Here is an 11,473-nt window from a genome sequence, read left to right on the forward strand (position 1 = left end):
CTCCAATAAGGTTAAGAACCACTGCTCTAGAGTTTGCAGAGAATGATGCAAAAAAAAAGAAGCAGTTGAGCAGCAGTTCTGTAGGCAAAAACATGTTGTTAATGAGAGAGGTCAGAGGAGAAGGGCCAGACTGGTTGAAGCTGGCAGGAAGGTGACAGTAATGCAAATAACTACATATAAAAACAGTGGTATGCAGAAGAGCATCTCTGAACACATAATGTGTCAAAACTAGGCTACAGCAGCAGAAGACCAATACGTCTAAAAAAAGAAGTCTAATAAATACCAAATAAAAGTCCTCACTGAGTGTGTATTTGTAGATGTATACGTAGTAAATGTATTTACCACAACAACAAAAAGTTAGCAAGGATGCATTGTAGTGATTATTCTACTCAGTTGTAAAAAAAAGAATGAAAGTAGGGTTGAGTAAAAAAGAATGAATCTTTTGAATGATTGCCAAATTTGAATAGTTCAACACATTTTTTTTTCTGTTTATGGATATTAATGGGCTTGTTTAAATGCTTAAATGGACAAAAGCAAGAACTCCAATCTGCCAAAACTAAGTTTTTCTACTGTATGCATCCATACATTTTTTTGGTGATGCAAAGGTGTGATCAGAAGAAAATAAAAAATGCATAAATGCTATCACACTAGCTTACACAATAATCCATCTCAGACATCATCATTTTAACAAATTAGCAACCCTACATAAATGTAGTTACCTTTTCAACGGTGGACCATGTTTTCACTCATAGCAAATCAACAGACTCAAGCATTAGGTTTCAGGTATTTGATTAGAGAGGACCTCAAATGCTACAAAACTTAATTCCCCTTGTAACAGAAGATACTACTTAAAAAGGACTGTATGATATAATAGTAACATCATTTCATAGCCTTATACAAAATGGAGGCAACAGATATTATGCAATATCCATAAAGTTGTCTGTTAAGTGCTGCTTTAAAATAATAAGGGCCAGACATGTCATGCATCCAGAGCTGGGTTAATGTTGAGAAAGTGTCCGTCTCTATCTGTAGTTCCTTCTCCTTGTCTCACAACCATCTAAAAGGGCAATATCCGTGGTCTCTTCCTTCGTTTAGTTTTTCTTCTGTGGGTTGCGAATGAAGGCCAAAGATTATGAATGTAAATTCTGGTCCGCAGTAACAAGCAGTATCTTTCATCAGAGGTGCAACAACAGCATATTTCCAGTATATTTCTCAAAGTCTGAAGAAGCAGTCTGTTTTTAGAAGGTGAAACTTGCAGTTTAATGCAAAATCTACTTCTGCTGTGCACTCAAATTCCCCCAGGCCCCCCCCCCCAACCCCCCCAGCTGCACGCTCAGTCGTTTCCAGTCACTGTTCGGCTTGTGCCCCCTCCCCACAGGACTGACAGCACCTCTGCTTGTACAGACCCACGTGGCAGAGCTGGAGTCTCCTCACCACAGAGCAGTACTGAGTGGTGTCCTTGCACTCACCTGAGAAAGCACAAATACATATATTAAGAAGCCTGCTCTCTAGACAGAGATGAACCATTTTCAACAGAAAACAAGCCATTAGGTTCGACTGCCAGAGAGCTCCAAAAAATATGTGTGTCTGGGGTTCTAAATAGAATTGTTTCAAATTATCCTCCAGGGGGTGCTCTGACATCACAGCCAGAATAATCACTTCAGTTTGGTTTCCTGACTCCTGCTGCTATGATAAACATTTGCCCTGTCGTTATGTTTCAGTGCCCAAGTAACCGTGCAATAAAATGTAAATATCAGATTAATCTTAATTAATCAGAAAAACAGTATTTAGCATTATACCTCATTCGTTGCCAGTTCAGTGTAGGGCTTTGGTTTGCGGTTCACACGAGAATTGCAGTCAAGACCAGATAATATATCATTACCACAGCATGCATGGCAATTTGCCTGTCTCATTATGGTTTACTGACTATTTCTTTATTCATAGAGCAGACTTCCCTATTTCATTAAGATTTGTATTGTAAACACAGGTTGACAGAGCGCAGAATATACTGCGCTGTATCGTAAAGAGAGGCTTTTGAAGCCTGTCTCTAGAGTATGACTCAACAGCCTGTTGCCTGTTGCTGTGTGCCGATCCGCGTGGGCCTTACCGCCACAGGAGGAGGCGCTGCAGTGTTGCCAGGTGACGGGACGCCGTTGCCAGGCGCAGTGCTGGTCCGCAAAGGTCCTGTTGCTGCTCCTGTGGACGCAGGCGAGCCGGCGGGACTGGAAGCCGTTGCCACAGGCAGCAGTGCACGCTCGCCAGGGCCCGGGCCTCCACTGCACATCACACATCTGCCAGGAGCAGTTCCGCACAGCCTGGGGCCTGCAGCAGGACCAGGACACACTCTTACCCTTACCCATTCACAATTACTTTAACCTCCTGAGAGCCAGGAGTAAAACAAGCACAAGCATTTTACATTCTTTTGACATAACACAAGAATCTTGGATGAGAAAAACATGTTTTTTATTTTAATTGAATGTTCATTACGTTAAGAGAAATATTGTATGGAGCTCAAGGGAAGTCAAAATTCAATGTCCTTGTTTGAGCATGCAGGTCTCAGGAGGTTAATAAATACATTATATTATATATTGTATGTTATTATATCCCTTTTTCTAAAGTAGTTAAATGGATAGTTCACTTTCATAATTTCAATTTTAATGTATGTTTCTGAGTGGCCTAGACAGTTTCTGTGTGCAATCAAGTATATTTTGTTTGTGATCTGCTGGCACTAAAATGCCTGGTATAGGGATGCACCAAAATAAGTGTTACAGCCCTATATCTGATTTAAAGTAAGACAACAAAATATGTTTCAAGTAACTCCAAATCAGCTAGTACAGCAATATTAAACCTCCAGCTGTTGTATGTGTGTCGTAAGTGTAGATATAGGTAGGGAGGAGGGGTAGAGTTACTCTGTTTCCACGTGTATCCTCAAAAAAAGGAAACCGCAGATTTGATTAATTTATGGTTGGAACCGGCTCACCTCAAATTTGGGAAATTAGGGAAATGAGGGAAAAGGTGATTGTTGTAGAAGTATAATAATTAATATTTGATTAATTTCCTGTAAATTAAACTAGTGTAGCAAATACAGCATGCAACAATTTACTGGAAAATTGTGATATTGGTCTTACTGCACATAATTGGTATAAAGTACTTTAACTGTAGAATCAAGTTCCAAACCTGGCCACATGGTGTCAGCAGTGTACAACAACAAAGAGCAACACCTCCTCCATGGTTTTGGGACCAGAAAAGTACATAAGCTTACTTTTAACATCACACTTACCAGTGCATTGGCGTCTATGAAATCAGTTTCATAATAAATCATTTACAAAACCTCTGAAACTTAAAATAACATCACTATGAAGAATCATTATTCTATTCCCCAATTCTGTGTTAAACAATTTGCATATTCATTTTGTGTGATTTATTGCATGGAGATGGCAATGCTCATTGTTAAATCTTTTGTTAAAGCTGGAAGGTATTCTGGGTCCTGTTTCCTAGTAACTTATCTTCCTCCAGAGACTGTTTGCAAGCAGCATTTCAAATACAGCTGTCCATGAGCAGCACAGTGTTTGGTGCATCGAAAAGCATCAGAGTTCATGAGCTAGGACACTGGTTACTTTACGATTACCAATACACATCATAACAGGCCCCAAAATGGCATGAGTAGGGTTGAGTAATTGCAGGGCTAAAGAGCGGTGTGGCTGTGGATAGAACTGGTGTGTGGCTGTGGATATAACTGGTGTATGGCTGTGGATAGAACTGGTGTGTGGCTGTGGATAAAACTGGTGTGTGGCTGTGGATAGAACTGCTGTGTGGCTGTTGATAGAACTGGTGTGTGGGTGTGGATAGAACTGGTGTGTCACTGTGGATAGAACTGGTGTGTGGCTGTGGATAGAACTGGTGTGTGGCTGCTCTATGCCCTGTGCCTTACCTGTCCCTTTCATCACAATGAGATTCCGGGAGGGCGGAGCCATTCAGGTGCTTGCATACCACTGGTCTGCTCTGCACTGTTAGGGCGGGGCCAAGGCATCGTCCAGAACACTGTGGCAATGTGATAACACCATGCTGTCATTGGTCATGAGCTGTTAACAATACCACCATAGTCAAATTAATAAGGAAAAATAATGATTTCATGCAAAGCAACTTACAGTTAATTAGACTAAGCGGGGGACAATCCCCCATGGAGAAATGCAGCGTTAAGGGCCTTGCACAAGGGCCCAAAAGCTGTCTGAATCTTATCATGGCTACACCGGGGCTTGAACCACAAACCATCCGGGTTCCAGTCATGTACCTTAGCCATGAGGCTACAGGCTGCCCCTGTGGATGGAGGGGGTAGAGCAGGCACGTACCTGAGCCCAGGGGCTGGCCTGCCACCCTGCGCAGGTGTCTGTCTGGCACTCCTCCCGGTCTGCAGGCCTCTGCTCCCTCCTGCAGGCTGACAGAGCCAGGACCCTGACCACGCCCGTGGCCTCCAGCTGCTGACAGGACACCTTTCTCTGCCTGGAGCCTCGCCCACAGGAAGTGGAGCACTGGGACCACGCGGTGAAGATCCAGCTGCAAAATCAGCAGGGTTATCCCACTCAAACAAACTCCAGTCCAGCGCTAGGACACTGACAATCTCACAGGGAGATTCTCCAGTGCACATCATTCACCAGAACTAACTCAGTAGTTTCATGTGCATCTCTTCATGCATTTTGGATGACGTGCACCCCTCTGAATTTATGGAGGAGAGAGCAGGACTTATAATTACAACAAGGCCTTCAAAATGAGGAAAAACAGAACAAAAAGGCTGTACCAAGTTCTTTTAATCATTGACTTATCTAAACAAATACAAAAACCCAATGATGCTATCATCAGTTCAAATTAGTCCTTCATAACAGGACATCTCCCTAACCATAACTATGTAGTAGGCAAGTTTGTACCCAACTAAAGGAAACCAGGAGAAGGAATTATTGGAAGTGTTTAACACTATGCTAAGGTTTTGAAAACACCAGCAAGAATGACAGTAAAAATGTTTGGACACCTTAAAGCCTGTCTATAGTGTTCAGTGACAAAATGGCTACTAACACTTGAGCACAGGTAATGACCCTTGATACCTTCATTTTTCTGTTAACTGAGGCTGACCACATTGGCCTTTTGACTTCAGCAAAGGACAACAAAGTGTGCCGGTGGCTTTATAAGTCTGCACATTCCAGTCGTTAAATATTAGATTCCCCATAGGGAACTAGCCCTTGTCAAGGTATTGTAGCAACAGGACTGAAGACACAACACGTTTTTAGTCTACAGTGCCTGCACCTGCTTTCATTATTGAAAACAAGCCCCAGTTTGGAGAGGGAGTTGCTGAAAGCTACCCTGGCTCGCAGCGCGCACGGCACAGCTCCATCCAGGCTTTTTATTCCCCCTCCCGGTCACAAAACAGATGTCTCCGCTTCTGCAGCAGAGGATCCTCCGCCGCTGAAACGCAACACCCTGTAACCTGTTTACGCATCGCGTACCAACTGCAATCTTCCAGGGGAGAGAGAGGCGAACGCAGGCACCTGCCCCATGCCGCGGGCTTCAGAGAGCGCTGGCCCGCGGCGGGCTAACCGCTAACGGCGGTGAGCAACAGCGCACAGCCGTCTGTGGTTTAGAGGGCTCTCAGGGGCAGCAACAAAGGCCTGCATTGTGCGAAGAGCAGCCGTAGAGAGAGCTCAAAAAAGACACTAAGCAGTTTCACAGGCCCAAACTATACCACGATTAATGTGCACGTCTGTCCGCACGGGTATAATAAAGCCATGGCTTTGGCATGGGCGGCCGTGACAAATGAAGCGTTTTTATTTGGCAGGATGAGTACTTACATAATTTATTTTATTTAGGTTTTATTTTTTGCAAGTGCTCTTTAGCGTCAGACGCCGGCACTTCAATGTTCTTCTGGGAGGATATTATTCTGTTTGAGCCAAACCGCGGCAACCACTGAGGTCAATGGCATGGGTGAGGACTGGTACGGACTGCCGTCAGAAGCACCCTGCAGGTTGATTCACTCTTTCATGATTTTTGGGGTGTTGTGTGATTCCAGCACAAACATGGCAAATGAGTGATTGCCTTTTTTATTGGTGAGAGCAGATTGGAGGATCAGAGAGTGAGGGGGGGGGGTGATTTCATGGTAGTGCCGTGTCTGGAGACTGACAGCCTCTCCATCCGCATTTGATGGGTGATGGATCTGTCCCGGTGCTGGAGAGGTTCTGGGCTCACCGTACCTGGCGGGGCAGTCCTGCACGTTGCAGAGCTGAGGTCTGGAGCCCGGTCTGGGGAGGTGGTAACAGGACGACGGGCCCACTTCCTCTCCCGCCGGGCTGACACAGCGCAGCCTCCTGGACTGAGTGCCTCGGTTTCCACAGCTGGAGCTGCAGGCCGTCCAGTTCCCCAGCCTCCACGCGTACTCTGGTAATCACACCACCGTACGTTATTCCCATAAGCGCTCGTATTCAGCTGCCTGCAACATCACTGCTGTGTTTGTTACACCATGCAGCCATGACAACTAGTCACACACTCACTTTAAACCTCTCACACAGTGTCATAGATCTTTACTACTGTGAACAACATGCAATATAACTGTTCCTCATTCCGCACAATGAATAAATCACAGTCACCAATGGCTATGCTTATGATAATGTTCCACAGCAATGTCACAGAATATCATCAGGTATGATCTCTAGTCTTTAAACTGAACAATATACAGAACATAACACATTCATCTTAGTGGAAAATATTGTATAATTAGGCACATTAAGTAGGCTTTGTATGTAATACCAATTTTTTGCCTTCTTTTTGTGTGTAAAACTGTCTGTAAACATGTTTCATTGCTTTGTTTGTTACACATCATCTGTAACTGTTGCCGTGTTATGGTTCTCATGCTGACGGCTAAACGAAGTGCAGAAATGCTCAGCCCCTGAATGACAGCGCAGGAAGCAGCCCCAGAGGCTTACAGCTTACATTTACATTCCGCTTTTCGCTGCAATTCATACTGAGCCCATACTTGCTTTGGTTACGACTATAGAGAAAACATGGAACTTTGTCAAAAAATTTAATAAGGGCAGAGACGATTTGGCATGCCAGTAAACAAGAAATAAAACCTGGAGCTTAAACCTACCTCAAATGCCTAAAATGGGAAGTCACGCTACAAGTTGGATCTTATTCCTTATTTGCTTTATCTTCATCCTTCAACTAAAGTCTTAAAATATTACCTATATTATCCTTTCCCCCAAGATATTTATTTCTTCCTTGTTATTATCCAATGAGCCAAGTTCTGCAAAATGCAGGCACTTTTTGGGACTAGGGGTGCCGCAATTTGCTATATCAATTAAGCTCTAATGATAGAGACCAGCTGTGTCCACAAAGCAATGCAAATTGAAATCCAGTGTGTAGAAAAGCCTTCAACTTTAATGTCCTCATCTTGTTAACATTAGCCCACTGCAGAGTGAGGCACGTTGGGGAGCGTGTTGAAGATGCAGATAAGGCCTGTCGTAATGAAATGGTTAGCGATTCCCGCGACAGATCAAAGGCGCACACTCAGACCTTCAAGGCTGACGCGGACCCAGGCGGACACGGGCTGGGATCCGGAGAGGGTCTGGCATCTGTAGTTGCCGTCGAACTTGCCAAAGAGCGTGTTGACCTCCAGCACACGTCCCCCGACCAGTGTCCTGTGCTGTGGCCCCGGGGCCTCTTTCAGGGTCTGGTTCTGGAAGTACCACCTGACCGTGTCTCTGTGGCTGGGAACCACGGGACAGCCTGAGGAGAGAGCACAGTGAGAAAGGGAGTGAAGCTCACAGTGAGAAGCAGGAGTGAAGCTCAGAGTGAAGCTCAGAGTGAAGCTCAGAGTGAGAGGGGGAGTGAAGCTCAGAGTGAAGCTCAGAGTGAAGCTCACAGTGAGAGGGGGAGTGAAGCTCACAGTGAAGCTCAGAGTGAAGCTCAGAGTGAAGCTCACAGTGAAGCTCAGAGTGAAGCTCAGAGTGAAGCTCACAGTGAGAGGGGGAGTGAAGCTCAGAGTGAAGCTCACAGTGAAGCTCAGAGTGAAGCTCACAGTGAGAGGGGGAGTGATGCTCACAGTGAAGCTCAAGAGTGAAGCTCAGAGTGAAGCTCACAGTGAAGCTCAGAGTGAAGCTCACAGTGAAGCTCACAGTGAGAGGGGGAGTGAAGCTCAGAGTGGCGACAATCTTGCAGGCCAGCGCACCCCAGCCAGCGCTATGCGGGAGGCCGTTTCCCTCTGTACATCTCACCTCTGATCTCCTTCTGTTCATCACCACTGATCTCCTTCTGCTCATCACCACTGACCTCCTTCTGTTCATCACCACTGACCTCATTCTGTTCATCACCACTGACCTCCTTCTGTTCATCACCACTGACCTCCTTCTGTTCATCTCACCACAGACCTCCTTCTGTTTATCACCACTGACCTCCTCCTGGTCATCTCACCACTGACCTCCTTCTGGTCATCTCACCACTGACCTCCTGCTGTCCATCTCACCACTGATCTCCTTCTGTCCATCTCACCACTGACCTCCTCCTGGTCATCTCACCACTGACCTCCTCCTGGTCATCTCACCACTGACCTCCTTCTGCTCATCTCAACACTGATCTCCTTCTGCTCATCTCACCACTGATCTCCATCCTGCTGAACCACACTTTCCTAAAAAGCCAGGGTGATCCCCTCTACCCCTGTCAGCCGTAATGAGCGCCGGGCGGAGGGTCTGTACCTATGCGCAGGATGTCCCCGGGTCTGACGGTGGCGCTGGTGCCGGTGTGGGAGGCCATCAGTACTCTCTTTCGGCTCGTACGATCCACAGACCTGCCCAGGGTGCTTCCTGCTCAAACAACAACAGGTTCCTCCATTACCCATACCGCTATAAAAATAACAGCACATTTAAAAGTAAGTATCCCTTAACAGAATTAAAAGCAAGTGCTTTTCTTCACAATCTGTGCTTGTGAAGAATACAACATACACTTGTTCCATTAATGTACTGGTAAGTGAAAGTTATGGACATTCTGACTGAACACAGGAATATATCCACCTTAGGCTGAGTGGGAAAAACAGAAATCTTGACTAAAGAAGTGTTTGAACAAAGCTGTTGATGCTAATTTAACTGATATTTGGCATAAGCATATTTTCATTTGCCATATTTTAAACTTTCAAACTCAAACAACTCTCACAACTTCCAATCTCACAAGAGCAATCTGGATCTGCAGCGAGGATTTCTGAAAGCAGCCCTGGGTAATGTATTCCTCATCACAGTGACATAGTATCCCATGTCACTGCGTGTGGGTGAAATGAACTCCAAAAGCTTCGTAATGGTTTTTTTAAGAGGGCCGAGACCACCGTGGAATGTGAGCACTGAACTGGCCTGCTTCACGTCCTGAGTGATTCAACACCGTAACGTATATCCTCAAAGTGGAGCGCTTTAAATAAGAAGTGAGATGGATTTTACCACCCTGGTGGTGCATGGAACAAGCCAGTTTTTATTTCCGCCAGACCCAGGGATCTTGGTACAGCTCCAGTCTGAAGGTATTTCTCACCACAACATGTTCCTTGCTGCCAATATCAATACAGCGTTCATCTGTCTGTCTCCAGGCTGACATTAAAGAGGAGCTGATGGTAACTGACATGTCCAGATAAGACCCACATTCCAATTTGAACCTGACTGGGTTCTTCTGGATTACCCAGGGGCAAAGTCAAGCTTTGTATGACAAGGTGTAAATTGCACTACAGAACTTACCGGATACGTGGAGGAGAATGGAGGCTAGAGCCTTTCCAAAAGGATTGGAGGCCACACATGAGTACGCCCCGTAGTTCTCAAAGGAAACATTGTGGAGTAGTAAGGAGCCGTTGAGCAGAGGGAGGGCATTTGCAGTCATTGGGCCTTCCTTCTTATGCCACGTTACCACTGGCAGGGGAGCACCTGTCATGCAAAGAGACACCAAGCAACCAGGCTAATCAGGCCACCAGCTAAAATAAAACTCCCTGCTGGAAAAAACAGCTCAAGCTCAGTTTTGAATCAGCTGGTAGCAGGTTGACCAGTTGAGGCCAGCTGCCAGCTCGACATGGCTTGACCAGCTCCCAGCTCAGAGAAGCTATCAGCATTAGCCACCATTAGCTTATGCCCAGCTAGACCAGCTTTATGACCTGCTTGACCAGCACACTTTTCAAGCTGGTCAAGTTGGCATAGCTGGATTTTACAGCAGGGCTGAAAAAGAACCAAAAGCTCAATTTCAAATTAGGCTGAATTTGATCAGTGAAAGGGACACAGAATGAATAATGGGTACAAATCAGTCTAGTAAATGAGAATTCCCCATGTCCTGTAAATTATCTAAATCATTTCACTGCAGTGCACACTAATGAAAATGTGTTTAGTACAACATCCTATTCCATTGTAGAAAGTGGGTTCTTTCAGAAATTTATCTGACTGAGCAAAAACAAGCCAAGGGGCCTCTTAATGGGTGAAAGGAGGATGGTTCCTTGTAACAGAGACTGATATGTCTGTGCTAACAGTGCTGAGGTGGAATGTTTGTGCATCCCCAATGACCTCAACACCACAGGTCAGGAGAAGTTTGTCTTAAATATAAAACACAAAGAGTTATTTGAAGCTTGCGTCACTCGTCTTACACAGTGATTCATTTTGTTTCTATATATAAATATCCTGGAGAACCCATGCACATGCACAAACACACACACACACACACACACACACTATATTGCACTGAATATAATAAACCGTTTAAGAATTTATAGTTATAATGAAGTCACTATCATGGCCTTCTGCTGTGCCAAAATAAAGATGGGGTGGAACATTTAATCCTCACTGCCTCAAGGGGGCACAATTATGGCATCTCTGTTCAGAAATTGTATATAGTTCTATGAAATTAATCAAATAATTATGAAATGTATATATAACATATCAGCTTTCCAGGCTGCCAGTGTTGTTCAACACTACTGTAACAGACACCACCTGCATGCGTCCCAGAATCCCGCTGGTGTGAGTGGTGCTTTGGCCTCTCCATCACAGGTTAAATTACTCTGCGTTATCAGGACTGAAGGACCCTGAAGAGCCTTAGGATTCTTGATGCCTGAGGTGGGTATGTACTGTGTGTAACTGTTTGGATCAGCACCACATTACACACACACACAAGGATAGCACTGCTGCCAAACTTCACACTTGTGAGATACAGTATCTATTTATTTCACATGGTATTGATTGATATTTCATTTTCACTCAGGTACAAGAGTAAAAGCATGTTGTAAGTTTTAAGCACTCTTTCTCCAATACCCTGTCTAGTTACCTAGTGCTGACAGGGTTGCCAAAATGGAAGTATGGAGGGCATTGCTGGTCAGCCTTTTCACACATGGGAGAGATTGAGGTTGATCATAGAAATTTCTCTGAGCTTGGAAGGGCTGGACAAGGGCCACTGTTTGTGGTGATCTACAACCAAATGTTCCTTGGTT

The sequence above is a fragment of the Conger conger genome, chromosome 6 (assembly GCF_963514075.1).
Source record: "Conger conger chromosome 6, fConCon1.1, whole genome shotgun sequence".
Lineage (NCBI taxonomy): Eukaryota > Metazoa > Chordata > Actinopteri > Anguilliformes > Congridae > Conger > Conger conger.